This window comes from Pocillopora damicornis, chromosome 9, assembly GCF_964200805.1.
Source record: "Pocillopora damicornis chromosome 9, jaPocDami1.2, whole genome shotgun sequence".
NCBI classification, from domain to species: Eukaryota; Metazoa; Cnidaria; class Anthozoa; order Scleractinia; family Pocilloporidae; genus Pocillopora; species Pocillopora damicornis.
This window is the reverse complement of record NC_142678.1, coordinates 17,943,772-17,964,571: the sequence shown is the minus strand read 5'-3', so window position 1 is coordinate 17,964,571 and position 20,800 is coordinate 17,943,772. Positions and strand designations below refer to the sequence as shown.

General features: G+C 36.0%; 1 protein-coding gene and 1 long non-coding RNA gene across 15 annotated transcripts in view; one reads left to right on the top strand and one right to left on the bottom strand.

The window, feature by feature from the left end:
* The window catches only part of LOC113667954 (D(1) dopamine receptor), a 49,577-nt gene that overhangs the window by 14,174 nt on the left and 14,603 nt on the right, over positions 1-20,800 (bottom strand). For 2 of the 14 annotated variants that reach the window (XM_089181397.1, XM_089181405.1), the window contains exons 1-2: positions 13,226-13,289; positions 5,263-5,339 (exon numbers count right to left, since the gene is read on the bottom strand). The gene's annotated coding sequence lies outside the window, so the exon portion shown is untranslated. Of the gene's footprint in view, positions 1-1,972; positions 2,174-3,501; positions 3,791-5,262; positions 5,340-10,236; positions 10,607-13,225; positions 13,290-16,642; positions 16,742-17,780; positions 17,859-20,800 lie in introns of those variants that run through there. The other 12 variants (XM_089181394.1, XM_027183829.2, XM_089181404.1 and 9 more) reach the window with 11 other exon arrangements.
* LOC149040471 (uncharacterized) overlaps positions 8,016-20,800 on the top strand; it is a 41,380-nt gene continuing 28,595 nt past the window's right edge. Inside the window, exon 1 of the long non-coding RNA XR_016179512.1 lies at positions 8,016-8,140. This is a non-coding gene — a long non-coding RNA (uncharacterized LOC149040471). The remainder of the gene's footprint in view (positions 8,141-20,800) is intronic.

Here is a 20,800-nt window from a genome sequence, read left to right as displayed (position 1 = left end):
AGAGCTCGGACTAAGAGCTAATTAACGCTTAAACGTCATCTTTAGAAACTCTTTACGGTAGGCAATTTATTTTATCAACTCAGTGGATAGCAGTTAAGTTCACAAGGTATGTACGCCGTTAAGATTCTTTTCTGGTGATCAAAGTACGGCTTGGCTCAACTTGGCATAATTTTGAAATTAACATTTAGGCAATGCACTTTTAACCTCTTCTGTCCAACAAGGAAAATAACGCTAATTAATTTCAATTGAGAATTTTTTCAGCTTTGAAGGGTTAGAAGCGTTTACAATTAAACAGTGTTTCTCGACAAAGGTCATTTTATGATTACAGAGGTACATTTAATCTCAATTGAAGACTTACAGTAGTAACCAGCTGTTCTTTATCTTTCAAATTTTTTCATCGAAAGTTGGTTTAATATCTTTTGGAGAAATACTATACGGAAAATTTTTTGGATACTGTTTACAGTAGCAATTTAATGACACAAAAATATGAACAAGGTCGTGTATCTGGGCTTGTACAAACTTTTTACCGATAGTAGCCATGTGCAGGGCTTTTAAAAAGCAACGCAAGCTAATTGTGTACTTCATATTGAACTTTATAAACCTTCCTAAGCTAATATCTTTTAGGCATTTGACATGACAAACTATCCATGGAATGCAGACGTCACTCATAGTCTACGACATTGCGTGAGTTGAGCGATGACATGGAAACATTTTAAGGGAGGCATGAACGGTGGATACGTGACAGAGGGGGTGGAATCTAGAGGTGTCCAGAAACAGCTCAGATTTAAGCCGGATCTTATGTTCACTCTTTCATCCATGTTCGGCTCTCACTAAAAGAAACTGTTACTTCAAAAAATTAAAATAAAGGTTGAATGTGTTATGTTCTTTTGAATCAAATCAATGGTGTTCAAACGTTTTGAATTGTGAAATTAAAAACATGGATGCCTTGCATTCATCCATAAAGAATATTGCACACAAGAAAATTTAAATGAGAAACTGATGGAAATAACTTATGCTTTTAAAATGAAGCCACTACGAATGCCAATCAATACTACTAAATGTTTTTAGCAAACGAAAAGAACGTGTTTCGCTCAAAGTTTTCCTAGTGGGCACTGATGACGGTCGATTCAATCAGGTTTTGATGTTATGTCACGCGATCGGTTTTGTTGTCATGCATATTTTTCGTGGGCATTTGCTGATCGAAGGGGGGGAAAAACATCTGTAAATATAATTGAATACGAACGAAAGTTGTGAATTGCTCATGGATTATTATCGTAGCGAAAGCTATATTGCTTTGATATCCTTACAATAATACGTTGTTACAGTGGAAAGGTAATGGATGATTTCGTGGTTTCGTGTGTGTGTGACCGTTTTCTGTTTCCGGTTCCGGTTCCGGTTTGGAACTCCCGCACAAGAAAGCGAAGCAGCAATTGAGGTAAAAACAGTGTTTCGGTTACGTCTGTGATATGAATTGTAAACCACATGGAGGGAAATTGAAAGAATAATTTATTTTTCAATTAGCTTTATCTTTGTTTTTCTTCGCAAAATGGCAGAAATAGAAGAATTAATTTCGATAAAAATGTGCAGGTAATAACAATCGCACTAAATGAAAGTATTGTACTTCCACTTGATCATTCAAAGAAACACAACTAAAGCTCAACACCAGTAACGAATACACTGATATTTGACAAACACTTCTGCAATTAACCGTTAAAACAGAATTTTACAACATGAGCCATATTTGACATAATTTGAATTTACAACTAATATCGCATACGAAATTAAACCCTGTGTAAACAAGGTTGAGAGTTTCTCTTTAACCAGTTCTCAAAACAATTCTTTCAGTTCAAATAAACTCGCCGCTGAATACCGTTATAATTTGATTTTCGTTGCTATTCGTTTTCAGCCTTTTAACTTCTCTCGACAGTAACAAATTAGGGCCAGGCTTGAGTGAAACAAGGAAAAAACTTACCAAAATTCACGTGAGAAACATCTCTCTCCCAGACGGCGATTTTCCTTGTTTATCAAGCTTGGTGCCGAGATGTAAACCGTTGCTTGACCAGTGTTTTTTGTTTCTTTAAAATTGAGGACCTTCTCGAAACTCGGACGAGCCAATTTTGTTAATCCTTAATCTTGACTTATCGGCTTAAAGCTTGTGTTTTCAAACAACCGTGGTCCTATTTTTATCAATCCTTACGTGCGTCACTTGATGTGGGTCATTTCCGCCGCCCCCTGTGACGTACGTACGCGTCACGCAACGACAGGTGTGCTTCTTTGAGTGGCTTTATATTGTAGTTTTTTTTGGCTATATATTGTTTCTAAGAAGGAACGTTACCAATTTTTAAATTTACGTTCCCTTGTAAAAACTTCACTCTGGGGGCCTTTTTTTAAATCTTGTTGCCACTCAAAAGGATTAGTTCAGCATAAACGTGAGTTCAACTCGATTAACCTGAAACCCTAAAAAAAGAAACTACAAGTGTAGGCTTCAAATCACGTACAAATCAATGACTGAGTCACGAAAAGCTATATTCTGATTGAAAAGCAGGCTACAAATGCATCTTCTACATCAGTGAAGTTTGTGTAAGCAAAAACAGTAGCTATTCAGAACTTTTAGATGGTGAGAGAAACACACAGTAAAAAAATCAGAATTTTGGTCCCTTATATTTACTAAAGTGAAGTTCTTCTGTTGAGTTAACTTTGTGTGGACAAGTTGACAAGCGTGAAATTGACATCCGGCAACGAAATGAACATATGAAATTTAATCTTTAACGGCATGGCTTCTGGCAAGACTTATTTTTATTTTGTTGATCCCCTCTGAATGGACTCAAGGTCACGAAGAATTGCTGAAAACTTGAGAATGCCAGTCAACAACGAGGTCATATTGAATCACTGAATCGGAAGCTGGATAAATATTGATGTTCAAGTCGTATTTTTTCAGAGTTTTCGTCTATAAGGTTTAACCGGTCCTTAATATGACTCATGCTAATAAATTTCTGTTTCAGATGACCTTATTATTGTAAATAACCGTCTCAGCTCCTCAATTGAGCAAAGAACATAACACGAACGTCAGGAGAGCGTGTAGCTGATACAGTCAGAATGTTCTTACCGATGGTGTGTGCCGATTTTGATCCATAAATTGTAAAGATAAAGAGATAAATTAGGCGAGAACACCTGTGAGGCAGATAAATTCGAATCATCTACTATTGCGTTTGTCACAATGTGAGACACTTTGCACTTGAGATAAGCTATCAATTTGTAGACCTCTACGATAGAAAATTAAAGCTTAACTATTTGGGATATAGCGAAGAAAGATGGGTGATTTTATGCTTCAAGGTAAAAACGAAATAAAACTTGAACAAAATGTTGATTTCAATCTTTCACGAACCCAGAAAAATGTGACTTGCAGACGAGAGTGAATATCACGTACAGGACCTAGGCATACCGATGGTGGCTCGCTTCAAATCATGACAAAATGGTTAATTCTTATCTTGTTCCCCTTACCTTCTTAATGGTGTTCATGTGCTGAGCAAAAACCCTAATATTCCATTATAGTTTGACGTATTTAGGTCCAGAACGTATTTATCCTTTTAGTCTTGACCACATTAAGCTTAGATGCATTTCCATTGTTCAGTTTAGGCACTATAACAGCACTTAAATCAGGTCACCGCGTTTTGGCATGAACACGTGTTTTGCAGGTTATTTTTAACCATATTTTTAAGATTTACTTATTAATAAGCCACGTTTGATATTGATCAAAGGATGGTTTCCAGTCGGTCTGGCGACTTTGTTTGGAATTTTGAAACGTTTGCAAAATAAACCTTGCAAGGTCACTGAACTGCCACGTTATACAATTAATTCGGCTGATTAACACCCGACGGTCAATTACCGAAGGGCGCTGGCTCAAAGGAAAACGTGAGAGGAATTAATAGAAGCAGACAAATATTTTGTTAGCTTTTGAACTGACATCCAAAGAGATTATTTTGCCAGTGTCTAATAAATTATACCAAATAACCTTACAATTTTGGCAAGCCCCCTTTTTTGAGAGTAAACTTGTAAGAATTGACATTATCGATTCAGGAACTAAAACCTTGTTGCATGCAGTTTTCCAGTTTTCAATCTTTATCTTTAACGCTAACATCATACAACTAAATCAAAAGGAATAATTAGAGATCAGTTATCATCGCAATTATAAGTGTCGAACAGAAACGTAACTGTGAAAATGATGCCAGAGAACATGCAAGGTTGAACGAGATTCGATTTGCTACACTAGAAGGACTGTAACCTACTGCAATTACTCTCCGCTAACATTTTTCATACACAATAGTTTACAGGAGAGAAAGCGAAATAAGAATACACCAAAACGTATCACTGGCTACTTCAATTAAATTTTAACCAATGGTTGTCTTTACATTCCATAAATTTGAGCAAAAAAAATTATTGAGTTTGGTGAGCTTTTTTCCCTCTTATATCAACAATTGGTACATTAAGAGAGCATCATGAAAACTCACCTCACGAAAAATTGATTTAAAAATCTATTTACTCTCCCTAGTCTAGAACTGTACGGTGATTCTTTTTTCGGAAAAAAGGCAGCAATGATTCTCAAATAACAATCTCAAAATTTATCCTCTCTGAGATAAGGGCGCTTATTATTTTCATTATGTCAAGAAATTAAATGAATAAGTTTCGACACTGTCGTTTCAATAGTATCGTTTTTTTGCCAGTTGTAACCAAGGTGATATCGAAAACAGTTTCATTTAGGTAAAGGTTTGTTGGGTACCTTTTCCGTTGCTCACTGTTACGACAGAAGAGCTCCAAGGAGCATTACTGAGGATTAAATAGGTCCGAAATTTAGTCACTCTTTCTTGTTGGACCGAATATCGCAATGCCCATAAAAATGTATAGCACATAATGCAGTTGGTATTTGTTTGACTTTGAAAGTTTAAAATTGGTTGTATCAATGAATGGAATATTGATCGTCGAACGACTTTTTAGCATAAGTGATATAAAACTAATAATGAAACACAACTAGTTCTACACAGTGTTTACAAACAAACGCCTTACTTGACCCGGATTCAGGGTTCATGCTATGGGGACCTTCTCCGTGCTCCTTTCTATCACGGTTAGCGTAACACTCATTTTACCGGGACCCTTATTAAATAAGGTTTTGTCGTCAACAAAATTATCGTAAAATCCGGCCCCTTTACCCTCAAAGGAAGCCAAAATAAAATGAATGAAAACTGGTTATGTTTGAGGAATTCTTACCTTTGGTATCCTACAATAACTCCCCAAGGAACTGGTGTTCTTTTTCAAGAACTCTTTTTAACGACTGGACGCACATTCTAAGAGAAGAAGGATAAAATTGTCTCAGTGTTGAACCTGGTTGAATAACTGTTAGTCAGAGTGTGACTTGGTGCCTCGATGAATAGTTTTTAATTCCCCATAGGAATATGAAATCTTCAGAAAGCATCCATAAATATACCGTTATTGAAACGGACTTAATTGCTTTCAAAAACAATGAAAACACTAATTTACTTTGAGTCAAGTGGCATCTGCTTTGTCTTAATAACAAGATGGTTTACGGCAAAGTGCGGCCGAATTATTCATCACTTTGAAAGGGATTACCATATATTCATGTTGCAATAAGCTGAGAAAAAGGAAAAATACACCAGAACGTTATCGTTATTACCATTATAATGAAAACAATCCCCCAACACTCTTCGACCCATCTGTGTCCTGGTACTATTTGCATGAAAGATTTACCGAAAACTGATTAAAAAACCAATTAGTACCAGCAAAAGGAAAACAGATGAGAAAGGCCGGTAACATCCTAATAGCCAAGGAAGCATGCGAGAAAATGAAAACGAAAATGAAAATCAGTTCTGCGATTTTTAGAAAAAAAAATCAGGAGGAAAAATTCTTAGGGGTCTCTGTGCAAATTTCGTGCAAAAATTTGTAAACACCTTTTGTTGCCGAGTAGTATATAATCCTGAAACTGACCTGAAATTATCTAGACTGTTAATAGGAATGAAAAAAATCCAGATAGTAATTTCATGACCTAAATTTAGTTTGTTTTTTGAGCTGCTAAACATGCTTTATTCTGCTGAATAAATGATAACAAATTGAGGAATTAATTGTTGGGGTTTTTCATTTTTTTGCGGCAATTTAACTCGCCATTTCTTTCTCGAAATTGTGATAACACTTCGCGTATGAAAGCAAATTTTCATCTGAAGACTTATGCATATATTTCTTTGAACATTACCACTTTGAAATATATACAGTCTAATTACAAAGTAATCGCATGGCTGATGATTTTTTAATTGATTATGTGTATATGTTGTCTTGTTCCGCCAGTCTATCAGTTTATTAAGGTTTTTGTAACTTTGTTGATTGCTTTGAGCGTAGCAACAGAGTTATGTTACGAAAAAATAGATGTGATGCATCTTATAAAGTGAAATTTCAGAAATGACTCTGTTTTATAACGCGAAATTGTCACGTTCATCAAATGAACCACTGGGGCAAAGCTCTAAGAAATATTGTTTACATTGATAGCGATGAAATGAGAACGAAGGTGGCTTTTTTGTACTTTTTGCACTGATGAGATTTATGATATCCTACTTAATTTCAACTTTGATTTCGGATACATAACCGTGGCAGAATGCTATATACAAACAAAGTACCTGGCATACTAAGTCTGGTAGGGTTCCGATATTATGATAATTAATTTTCACGTTTAAATCGCTTGCGAAAGTCACCAGAACATGAATTTATAACTAAAAAAATAAAGATGATGCAGTTCAAGGTTTAGTGAAGTAATCCAAATATCTTCTCGTTTCCAAGTTCTTTGGCTAAAGGTCGGTTAAAAATAAGGACAATCCAATCATGCCCAATGAATTCACTAAATTTACATTCATAAAATTTCAATGTGTAATTGACTGTGAAATATTTTTGTCGAAATAAATAACAGCAATAACACGTAAAAGAGTTATATTAGTTTCTACTGTACTAGGCTAAATTGGAGGTTTATATTTTTTTTTCTTGGTAGACAAATTTAAAAATAAATATACAATACCATGAACAAAAACAATAGAGTGACAACAACATTAAAACAAAAATGTTACGAACAACACGGTGTCAGTGGCATAACACTAAGACTGTGACGAAATTTCAGTGCAGTACTGAGGGAACACAACCAACAGGAATATTATCGTGATCAGTGTAAGAGGATTTCAAAACCTTTTCTTAGGATTTATTAGGTCCAAAAAATTTAAGAATCGAAATTTTGGTCCAGTAAATGCATTTTAGTTCCTAAAATGCAAGTAAACTGCCACAATCATTAACTGGCTGTTCTGATACGACTTACGAATATTTCGTTTACCGGTTGGCACATGTTAAGAGGGGAAAGGTTGTCTTGCTATAATTATAAAAATGAGTCTACCTCGGTAAGCCTGACGGCGGATTTGTGGCGATGATCTATGACTAAACCCTCGCTCAAGAATCTAACTGTGTTGTAGATAAACAAGACGTCCGCAGTATTAAACTTCTGATTGTCTTTTCGCACCAATGATCTCCAATGCAGCACTTAGCAAAAGCTCATAATAGATTAATTTAATACCACATCGTTGGCCGTAAAATGTATCCGCCCCCATTAAAGTCATTCATTAGTGCTTTGTCAGTCATAAATTAAACCCAAAAGCACAAAGTTACACAATGAAAGACAATGATCGGGCCATTACCACTAATCCTTCACAAGGATGCTTCTAGATTACTGTGGTTACTGAAAGCTTCACCAAACGATATCCTTAAAATTGATCAGGAGTTTGCAATTTGGCCATGGCTTGCCCCATTTCACGTCCTATTTAGCAAACAATGAATAGTTCATAAAATAGTAATTGCGTTGCATTACGTTGCGAAAGCATACCGTATGTCCTTGTTCAAATACCGCTTTTATACGCTAGCACAATAGAAACTTCGCAGGAGGCAGTTTCCATAACTTTGTGGATAACCTTGTGATAATTACCGACAAAGTGTTTATGGAACAAACCAGGTAGTTAACAAGCACCAAAAAGGAGCAAATATTTTTCTCCAGACTTCTCTCAGATCTTTGCCGAGGCCTTTGATGGTGGACCGCACTAATATAATCGTAAGTTTATGAGTTAGTTATTTAAATATGTAACTATGAACGGCTTGGTCTCGTAGTGCAAGATGTGTGGTCAGTTTTAAAGTTACCGGTATTTACTTTCATGGATAAACTTATCTAACAGTATTCAAGTTGGGCTGGCTTGATGCACTTTTTGTTAAAATTTATAGCACTACGGCTATTCAAGGAAATTTGTCACTCATGTTAAAGAAGTTTTGGCAAAGTGTCACTGTAGATCGTAACTTTGTTGCAACAATGTTTTTGAAAATACTCATTTGTTTGGTCGAAACCCCAATAAAACCTTATACAGAAAGAACTGTAGTTATTTTTGTATGATAGTGCAACTGCGCACAGTGGAGCAAAGTAGTCAAGGGCACAAGGTTCTAAGTTCGTTACGTTTTATCTAGCACTGTTGACCGCGATAAGGCGAACCTTCAACCCTTTCAGTTGCGGTGTTCTCAGTATAAAGCTAGTCTCGTGTTTATTAATGCAATTTGGTGGTGTCTTTTCGTAGTGTTTTGGATAATGTACAAAGAGAATATATTTGAAAAGCTGATATACCGTAGACCACATCATGGAATGAGTATGCTGATTGTTTGTTTTTTTTCCTATAGTAGTCTTCATTATCGAATTGTGAGCGCATTATTGTTTAAAGTATAGATTGCCTACCTTAGGTAAGAAAGTTATCATTGCTTTCGTATTACTATATCACCTATTTCTGTCAGAGTTGACTGAAAGTACACAGCCTGATCAGCTGAGAGGTTGTCTGCTCAAGCAAAGAGGTTATGTTAACTAAATGCAAAATTCAAGACTCTGTTATTAAGTTTTAAATTGGCCATTCAGTTTAGAAGTTCTAAATGCATTTCACTTAAACCTCTTTTTTTTTTTAGAAATTTTTACATTTTCGGTGAATTATCTTTCTCTTTAATAACTTTAGTTTAAATCGTCGAATGATTTGGGGCAAGAGAAACAATAAACCGCTATTTATGTTTATGTTTTTTTCCGGAGTCACATAGATCTCCGTTTGTACTTTTGAAAAAAGGAAATGAGTTATTGCAACCCCCACGCTCCTGTCACTCTTTCAAATTTACTACAGCCTTTTACATCATTTTTTTAAAGTACATTTCAATCATGAAAGCCATGCACTCTAACGTTGTTGTTTTTGTTATACATGTATTTTTTTACATTCTTTATAATGGACATGGTAATAGTTAAAGTAGTTTTTCCGGGGTCTGAAGAAGAAATATGAATCACTGGAACTCTCACATTCTTGCCGCTCTTTCAAATTTACTTAAGTCTTTTAGATCGTTTTGATATATGCATTTATATCATTAAGGTCGTGCACTATAACGTTGTCGTTTTACACTCTCTATGGTAGATAATAACTTTTTAGTTTAGGTTTAGGTGTGCTCCTCATAAGCATGAACTTCTCTGAAGAGCTTCTGTCTCCTTTTAGTCTTTCCTTTTGCTCTTCTATGCGAAGTTTCGCCATCGCTCTAAACTGGCAATTCACCAGCACTCGATCAAGCGTAGGATTTTAAATGTGTTTGTTACTTCATGCAGACTATAAACTGTTGTTATGGCCTATGTGTTTTGAACTTTCGATGCAAGCATATTATTTCTCATGGAGAGTAGTGTTTTTTTCACCGCTCATGTTTTTTTTTTCTATCGGCTCGATAGTGGTTGTAGGGCATTTCCAATTTGCAATGAATAATTTTTGCTAATAAATGTCCCGTCTTGTTTTTGACAGCTTTAGATCTGAAGGAAATAACGCTTCAGATGATGCGCTTGATTTTTTCTTCTTCTCTAGTGCAGTTTTCCTTCGATGTGGCATTAAAGCGTTTTACACAAAAGCATTGCTTACTTGCTTTTGAATGTTTTTGAAGCGTTATGTCTTACAACAATTTCCAGGCACATACAAAGTTCTATAGCTTAGCTATCAAAACAAGAAAAACAACATTTTGAAAACCCGCAACATGACCAGAACCAGAACATGGAGCAAACCAAACCCAAATAGATAATATCTGGTACTTAAAACCAATATAGTAACAAACCTTCACTCCAAGACTACCCTTGGTCATACATTCGTTTGTACTTACCAACAATAATAACGAGACTGAAACGTTTGTTGGATCGTTCCGAAAACCTCTGAATGAAATTTCTAATTTCGCGCAAAAGGCCAACAAAAGCTGCCCTCTTTCATCGTTTAAGTCTACATTAAGCAGAGCGTCGCTGGAGTAGGTGTATCATGGTTGTTTTTTTAATGCATTTAAATGGCTGTTGAACCAGAGATCGCGGAAACTCATCTTCCACTAACTTCTCAATGCTATCAACAGTTGACGCCTTACTGAGTTTATTGCTTTTGAGTCGACCATTACGCTGATGCATGTCTTAATTCTTTTGTGAGATCCACACATATTAGCTTCGTAGATTCATTTGCACTTAACAGATCGACGACCAGCTGGCAATAGCACAAAAAGCGTTCTTTGTAATTCTTTGTCATTGAAAAATAACGGAAGCTCTAAGCAAGGTAAACAAGTGAGCGTGACTGAGAAGGGAAGTCTTTTCTTAAATTAGAACGAACTTATATTAAATTTATATAGTTCGCAAAACAGAGACTCAATTTTACCGTTTGCAGGATTTCTGCACGGTGATACATTTAATGAAAGATTTAGCTTCACTTGCTGGCTAGAAATCCTCTGCGAGGTTTCTATTAAAGAGACATAGCTACAGAAACGGGGTCCGGTTGTTAATAGCCGTATGGCGTAGTCATCGATATTTCCTCTCAGATAAATTGCGGTAGAGCCCGGTAATGTATAATTTCTTGAGCTTTTATCATCATTTGAAAACTCTAAAATAAGATCTTCACACCGCGTGAATGTTTTGGTTATCACTTTCTTTCTTTTGTTGTATTTCCTTAAGTCTTTGGTGTTTACTAATTTTGTCGAAAAATCTCAGCTGCACATCAAAAGACCAGGCGAAAAAACTTGCTTGGAATATTTAAGGTTGATATATAAATGCTTCCTGAATCATATTTTGACAGCTTTTAATACATGCGTTTGTCAAAGATATCACGTTTCCATTAAGATCAACGCCGTTGGTGCCATCTCACATGGTCTATTATTCAAAATTTATTTGCTTACAGCTTCCTTCTTTTGGTTCTTATAGTTACCTTTATTTCAAAGGCAATATTTTAAACTTTCATAAAAGTACCATTAAAAAAATCCTCATTATTAAATGCGAGGTAAAATATAAAGGAAGATAAATGGTTTTATTGTTTTCGTGGGGAAGAGTAACAATGCCGTGCTTATCAAAGGGAAGAAGAGCAAACCAATACCGCTCATTACTATAAATTTTAATCTCCTGCTACTATATTTTGAGATGTAATTTCGACATGAACTTTCAAACGCCTCCAAAATGAGACAATTACATTTCAAGAAACTGTCCAGAATACTGGCATTTCACATGCAATATACAAGAGTTTATACTTTGGAAATCCAATTTCTAAAATTCATTATAAAATTTCCCTTTTTTTTTTTTGGAGTTTATTATGAGAAACTTTTCTCCAGAGATACTCGAAAGCGGTTTCCATTTGTCTAGCAACAATTTCAAATTATTGTACGACATAGGCCGGAAGATAACATTGTGCATATGTTGAAGAACACCTGCGCCTCTTTTTTTTAATTAAGCATGGTTTTCAGAGTAGTTTCACCTTTTAGAATCACGTTCCACATTTTTATCTCTTTTCAGACCGACCATAGGGCCAAAACAATGATTTTTGATTGTTTTTTATACTATGTTTTGTTTTGCTAAACACAATTTTGTTGATTATCAGTTTTAAAAACGAACGATCGAACTCATACTGTCACCCAATGTTTCTTCATTGGTTCTGTTTTAAGGCTACCATGACCGACCCGGAAAAAATGAAATATGTTGGAATGATTTTTTGATGAATATATTTTGAACATTTTCATTCCTGAAAAGAAGTTGTTAATCCCTTTCCATTCAATTTCATTCTCGTGTCAATCATCGCCGTTGCGGCTAATTAACTATATCTTAAAAAAATACGGAAAACAGAGTGTCAAGTTCGTGCAAACACGACGATTTTTTAGAATACACTTGGATGTTCGACGCCTTCCTGTTTCTTAATCGCAAATATCTCACCTTCCCTCCCCCCTCCCACTATAATTATCGTGCGACGACGACCAAAGAGGTGAGGATAAATAAAACAAGAGTGGGGTATTTAACCCTTTAACCCCTAAGAGTGACTTTCTAATTCTAAGAGTGGTTTCTAATTTCTCCTCACAGAATCACCCTTGAATCAAATGTAAAGGTCATGAGAATAAAGGAAATGATCAATAATTTACAAAGATCCTGATTGTCAAACAAATTCTCCTTGTCAGTACCAGAGGAAATGTAAAGAGAACAGTGTGGAGAATATCAATATCAGTGTTAGGGTGTAAAGTTTTAAGGATGGAGAAGATTGGCGTGGATTTCAAAAGAGGAACTTTAAACCTTTAAGTCAAATGTTCATAGATGCAAAGTTGTTTTTCCGGACCAAAACCATAACACTTCTTTATTGGGCCTGTTTTAAATTACTCTTTCAAAATGTTTCAGTAGATTCCTAAAATTTAGTGGCGCCAAACATTTTCAGAATTGTCTGAGGGTTTTACATGTAAAAATGCTTTTTAGGGATGAAAACAATTTGCCTTCGGCAACAATCTTATGGTTGCGAACGTTTGAATGAGTTTTGTGCGAGAAAGAACGTGTCGTTTCTGTCTCTATTTATAGAATGTATTCATAACTTTCACAGCCGACTAAAGATGTGCAAGCTGGAGATTACTGCAGGTTAAGAAAAAATATACTAAAATAGCTTGAAACGTTTACGAAGCATATCCATAAAATATTTTAAAGATAGGAAACTTTGTGGCTTCGAACATGCAGCCACTAGCTAACCAAGGGTTTTCATAACACCTTATATATTGGTATTTTAATATAAAAGTGCCTTTTTGGTGCCATATTGTTGTTCTTGTTAGACTATGGAAGGCAGTCATGACTGGAGTACTGAACAATGTTATTTGTTTTTACCTTATTAATGCCAACTGTACTTGAAAATATCAATTCCATGAAACCGATGGTTTGAAGGCCTTCTGTTTTCTATTTAAAAAACAAGAGTGCAAAGCAAAATCCTCTTTCAACGTGTGCACTCAACCTATTCCCGAAATTGCTAGTTATTCACTTTTCGCAGAGTGACAAGCTTGAGTATGATAATTAACCCATGATCGTTGGCGCTTGTTTAGTGGCGTAAGGAATGATGGCTCTCTGCTCCATCCAATGACCCTTTAGAAGATTGTGTCAAGTTTTAGTATGTTTGACACTATTGTAAAGACAAGTTCACGAAATGCAAATTCTTAGTTGCTCTTGTGCTTATACTTTTTAATATTAGCATAAACTAGAGGATCTCGCTCTACGCTGAAAAACAAGTATCATGATTCAACTGATGTAACGCCATAATGCAATTTTGTTGTATCCTCGTAAAGGAAAATTCAGAATGAAGGTACAACAAAAATATGAGCGTAAAAGTATTAACTTAGAGCTTTTTGCTGCTGGTGCGAGCGAAGAAGAAATTTTAAGATAGTTTCAGAGTTTACAACAGTGAATAGATTTCACTTAAAGGGTGAACATCAATATCTTCGTTGGATCTTGCTTTTTCTTCTCTCGTTTCTTTTAAAGATCCACCACGGAAAAAAAACTCAAAAATAACTTCTGTTCCTATTAAATGCAAATGTTTTTAGTATATTTCACATGCTTGCACAAGCAGACAGCATTAACTCATGAATTCTGAACGTTTTCCGCTCGCGTAGCAAATGTGTTCCTTCATAGTTGTCATTTTTTTCTTCACCACATTCACTCCGCAAAGGGTTGAATCATTTGAATGTTGTAACTAGCGATGTAGAGGCATTAGGTAAAACAAGGTTTGGACCATTTTTTGGACCATTTTTTTGTTACTAGTTTGGTATATTTGTTACTGGTTAGGTATATTTTCATCTGTAGGGGGAAGGCACTTGCAATAATAAGTGCTCCTGGTTTTTCGGAAATTTTTACCGGATCGTACAAATTATTGGTGCACTTTTTTTGCCACTGATATTTTTCGTGATTAACCAAAATTTGGGAAGGATTTGGCAGGTTATAATTTTTTTTATTTTGTTGTCATGCAAACGCGAAACAGGGATCGAAACATGTGCTCTGAGGGGAAAGTCAATGTAAGACATAAAACATTGTTAGCGAACAAACCGCCGCAATTTGAACCTAAGGTCAAGTTTTCCAATTCCTTTTTTCGATCCCCTTAAGTGTGCCTTTTAATCAACTTGTGCCCGTGTTATTGGTAATTAGTGGTTATAATTTGCTCGAATTGCGAATCACCCAAAAGTTCCTTATCATTCCTCTTTCGGTAGAAAAGTATACGGAATTCCTCTAATTCCTTTCGATCTTATCAGTCGATTCCTCAGACGGCAGAGGGCACGCAATTTGCGGTCTCAAGACCTTAACGGTGTAGTATTCACAAACGCTCTCACAGATTAACAGCTAACCTTAACGGTGCAGTATCCACAAACGCTCTCACAGATTAAACTTCTACAGCTTTTTTAAAATAAATTTGGTACACTCATAAAAAGCGATGTTTAAATAAAAAACAGCTTTTAGAATACACTTTTAAATTACTACATGTAGCTCTTCCACGCATACTTTAATTTCAAAATAAACAGAAGTTCATTACAGGTTTCTTTCAGAGGCTATAATTTGCGACTCGACGCGAAACGAAATGATTGATTCGAGAAATGGAAGTCTGTAACTTGCGAGAATCTGTGCGAAGAACTCCTCCGGCCGCAAGGATGGATTGGTCAGTTCACCATTAGTGTGGATCGCACGCGCAACCTAGCAAATAATCGTAACGACTATTAACGTTCGGACCCTGATCAAAACTCTTTTTTTCCGAAGTTCCTCGAAGCTTTGCGCTGTAAAAATGGAAATGATGTGAGCTTATTGCCTTGTTTCCTGCCCAGGGAGTACGCATGGGTAACGCTTCCAACGTGATTGTCGCGCATTCGAACTATTCACCCACTACGAACATCACAGTGATGACACGTAGCATGACATAGCGCAGATACTTTAAGGGTCATACAGATTTATATTTTATGGCTTATTGACGCAATTCTTCGCTCACATGGCTGACACATTGATTCATACCATCCGCACTAAAGGTGAACTGACCATTTTATTCCTCCTTCTTTCCACGTGTCCATTTAAATTTGTTTCGCTTCGCAAATTGCAGTAAGCCATTCTCATAACAACAAAATGAAGAAATGACCAGCCCTCCCCCAAAACTTTGATTAACCAATTAAAAAAAAAAAAATCAGTGAAAAAACCGCTTCTTATAATTTGTGCGATCCGGTTAAATTTCCGTCAACTGGGAGCATTTATTACAAGTGCCTCCACACCACTTACAGAACAGAAATATACCTATCCACCCCTCCCTAATGAAAAATAGTAAAAAAAGGTCGTAAAAATTGCCCCATTTTACCCTACGCCCAATGTAAACCATTAAGTTCTGTCAGTCATTAAAATCGCTTGATTGTCCAATATTTTACCGATGTTTCTTTTAGTGACTGAATGAAAATGTTCAAGAGAATATCAATTGATATTCTCTTGATAAGTTCAATAATGAAACAATTTGTGTAAGCAAGAATAACTGTGTTCGGTGTGTTTTGTCTGGAATACTGTCAGAGCCAAGGCACCTTTGTGTTCTGCTAAATTGTAATCAATTTGTTTGTTCAGTTCATAGCAATCCTCCCTCCTGCGCAAAAAAGGTCTTTCCCTTCCGTCGGACATTAACATACCGAAGAGAATTACGTTTCTTAAATTGCGCAGAACTTAGCTGTTTGGCTCTATAAATACTTTTTAATATATTTAGCATATTTGCACAGGTAATGTTCGACCGTCTCGTACGGTCTTCCAATGCAGTGATGTACGTCCCAGCTCTCATCGAAATAACCAACGAGAAGCAAAAGAGATAAACCTAAATTGCTATCATTGTCGGATCGCTTTATATCGATATTTATTGCAGATGGGCTGCCGTTACGCAATTGAGCATCAAATTTATTGCTACTTTTTCCAGGTTGGTTCACTTAAAAAATGTCTATTTTACGGTGATGCACGCGGTATTTTACGCGCGAGGATTTGTCCAAACATTTACCAAGCTTCCCACTTCTTTTTGGGTGGGAAAGAGAAACTCTCCAGATTTAAATCTAAGATATTGAACGATCACTTATAAATGATATGCTCGTTCTACAAAATCCAAGCCTGGTGTATACGAAAGATATGATACCGTGTGATCTTGTGAGCGAAGCGTGTTCTATTTACGTACTTCGTCAGTACATGAGCACGGAGTCTCTTTCTGCGCTAGAATTTGTTGAGATGAACACTTTGCAGCAATTCAGTCAAACTTACCGCAACTGAAGTACGCTTGGCAAATCCTTTCAGCAAATTTCATCTCAGCTCATTCGAAGCTCATCATTTGTGAAGCAAGCTACAGAATAACTGGCGAAAGATGAGTATTTATATACAGACTTGCCGCTTCGATTTGATCACTTTCGTCAATATTTGTTTGGTGAAGAAAAACAAGCGTTAATTGTCTCGTGTTTTTACAAGATACGACCCCTGAAGAAATTAACACCAAAGGCGTGACAGTAACGTGGCCTTGCTATTTGCGACCGTAAGATGTACTATATCTCAATTAGTGTCAAGTGTTATTCAAAGGTAACCGCTGTTCTTCTATTTATTACAGCCTTGTAGACGTACGATCCTAACTTACTATATTTAAATTTGCAGTCATCGATAAAAATGCATCTAATCCTAGGTATGACAGGATTTCAGTGAATGCTATTTTTTACTCACATCTGACAGAAACGGTACATTACTAACACAGTCGCGTCACACGAATGAGTAGGGAAGAGATCTGAGGAACTCTTCCGTAAAAGCAGCGCGCAATATCGATCGAAAAAGTGACTTTTGTTTGACGTAGAAAACGACGGCTAATGCATAATTTCCAACATACAACAAGTATGGTATGAGCTTGAGAATATGCAGATGTTTTCAAAACATTGTTCATACAATCCTTTGTTGTTTAAGTGGCTAAGTCAGCTGGGCAGGTGAAATATAGTCAATTGGTGAATAACCAGTTACTGTTGCATGGGAACGAAGGCACGAACGGGTCGTTATCTTGTAACAAAACCTAAAATTTTAATCGGTCGAAACAAAACGAGAAATGTTGCTTCGTATTCAGAAACTTTCGTTTTTGGTTAGTGAGAGTGACTTTTTTCTAATCCTAGGTAGCAGTTAAAAGATTCCTTCGCCGTTAATGTACACCGATTTCATCTATGTTTCTTTTGAGTTGAGATACTTTTGGTTGGAAATATGATCATATTTACAAAATTTTGCCTAGAAAACCCTTTGTTTTTTTAATTGGCTACAACGGCGGCGTGTGCAGGTATATTATCAATAAGTGAATAACTTGCTGTTATCCCGTGATCACTTCAGATATAACACGGAAATACCGTGTATGTATAAACCATGCTTAAAATCTTACCTTACCACAAACCACATGCACAGAAAGAAAAGTTATTCCATTGACAAAGCGAGTGAGAGACAACCATTTCGTCAAAAATATTGTCTGACTTTAATCACTATATGCAAATGTGCCTTTGTTGTCTCAATCAACGTGGCAGCTCTCAATTAATTTTTATCTTTTTGTTAATTTAATTTTATCTGCTTGAAAGGGAACTCAGATTCAAGAACTTCTTGAATCTTGCATAGTAAGACTGAGCAGTATCTCTTAAAGAGTTACATTTATGTTGTGCTTTAATTATAAGGATCCAAATTGTATATGAAATTCCTGTCGTTTAATAAACTAAGGACAGACACTTCAGATGAAGTAAACAAAGGAAAATACTTATCCCACAGTTTAGGATAGCTTCTTTTGTTTTATCTATGAATTCCAAAAATGGTTGTTTAAATTTGCGGTTTCGCATTTTTTTTTTTTTGTTTCTTTTGCGACTTTTCTTATCATTTGATGCATACTGAAGCTTATTTGTAGGATGAATTGCGTTTTGTTTTTCGTTTGTCGCTAGAAACCCATGATGGAGAGATGACTTTTTTTTTGGTGGGGGGGGGGGGGGGGTTGTGAGTGAAGTGAACGGCATCTAGTACACTAATTCTGAATACGATTTACATTATTTTATTGGCATATTATTCGATATCTCCCCATTTCCCCGTACACTTGTTTTTCATCATTAAGTCGTGTTTTAGTGAACTACTTTTTAATCAAAATAAAACATAAATAAAGGAACGTTTCCAGAGAATCTGTGTTTTTCTCCAAAAATGAACTTCCCTAAATATCCTTCGTAATTCGAATTTGAATTCGACAACGTCTCTAACTTGACCAAAGGTGATGAATATTCTATGTGTACACAGACAAGGAAGAAAGTTTTGGTTATGAATAATAAGTTGAACAGAAATTTGTTTGTGAAGAAAAACATCTTAAATGATTATTCCGGTGCTTGGTGCAGAACAAAGTGATGTTTGAACGCAAGGAATGAATGAATTTCACTACTCTAGCATTATTCTGTACTTCAGAGAAATGTGAAATTTAATCGCTTGTTTTTGAGTTAATTCTAAAAAAAGCTTTAAACTGTTCTGCAGATATCGGAAATTCTGACATATAATCTTTATCTGGTTTACAATGCCTTAATCCCTTCATAAGGAGCCGTAAATTAATCAACATATTACACCTATGTAATGTTTAATTATTTGAAAACGAAGGTTTTCGCTGAATCTTGAAGAACTATCCCTGCATTTTGCGAGGTTTGAACTTAAAAGAAATGAAAAATTCAAAATTGTAATCTAAGAAATAGAAATTAAATAAGCACAGGTGAAAGCAGCTTTTGTTCTGCAAGTTTGGCGGCAATTAGCGAAATGCCACCCTATCCATCCCCGGTCTTGTGGCGACCTTTTTTGAATAAACTTGTTTTTGTAGCACTCCCTCCTACTGAGCCGGAACCTATTAAACCAGCTTGTCTTTTTAATCGAAGCGCATCTGAACTGTGAGATTTTGATGCACTGAAAGGAAACATCAATCTGGATAGGCTATCTTCCTACCAGGTTTTAATAAACTGAACGGTTTCATGCCGTTGGCCTGACCAGGTTGTCAGTCAGTTTCTTAAACAGTGCTTTAAATGGCTGCATTCTTTGAGAAAATTGACGCTGGTGTTTTATGGACTTGTCGTCGTCTTGACGCTTAATGGCGTCAAAACAATTGTAGGGCAGCCCAAGACCCTTCAGGCGAACGACAAATGCTTTGAATAACAGAAAAGATAATTAGAAATACAAAGGCCCTTCTCTTGTTGGTGAGTATTAACTATTTGTATCTAACTTTCATTTTATCCATTTCTCTCTAAAAGAGCGCTCGATGAGGCAGGAAACTGCATTTATTTTACCGTTAAGTTTCTTTAGGTATTAGCGTTCTTAATGCTCACTCGCTGAGATTTTCAAATGCCATACCATGCTGAAAACAGTTTTTAGAAAATTGATTTCACTCGATGTCAATACGTTAAACCACTATCCTGTGGTGAATCATTCCAGAATTTTCCTCAATTCACTTACCAAATAATGGTTTTGCTTTTAGATTAAGTGTTGCGCTCTCACATTCTCGCTGTGAATCTCTCTGGCCTTTTCTATATGAAAAAAAAAATGGGAGCGAGTTCGTTTATGTATTTTGAAACAGAGGCTATGGAGAACAGTAAACTTAGCTAATTACACGAGCTTTAAGTTGCCTTCCTCGTCAAGTCTTCCTTAGGAAACCTTGAATAAAGCTACTTAATTCAGTGCGTTAAACTATGGGGAGAGTACCTCTTTCTCCGGTAGATTGTGCGAGAACCTTACAGGCTTGGCATCTTCGCAAAGTGGTTTTGGGTGATGTTTATCGAGGATTCAAAGTTTAGATCCATTTCAGCTATTGGGCATGCTTATCATCAGCTCTTTGCAGCTTTACCCAATCAGGGTCTGCATGGTATGCAAATATCTTGTTCGCTACACAAACAAATGGAGCTCCACGAATGATGAGCGTTTGAGTGACGCACCAGATGAGATTGAACTTATTTGAAGTTGCTTTATGACATTGAGAGAATCACTCAGTTTTGGCCCTTTTTTATGTCAACCTATTTGGAAAGAACACCTTATCATTCGATTACTTTGTCGTAATGATATCTCGGCGTTTTCCAAAGGACTTATTGTGGAACAAAGTTAATTTTTTTAAACAATCGAAAGAGATAAATTATCAGAAGTCTTGTTCACTATCATGGTTTCTGGAATAATGAACCCCGTCACTCAGTTATCCTGTAATGCAATGACTTCACGTCACATTCTGACATTTTGCCTTTAACCTGTCAACTAAGAAAAATTAAAACTTGCGTTTTGTATTTAAAGGTATCTATAGGAATATTATTGAGGATTATAATTTAATTTGCTGTAGCTTGTTTGTTTCATACATGTTTTGGTGTTAGCAGAGAAAAACTACTTCCTTAACGAAAAACAATTCTGTCATTTGGCTTT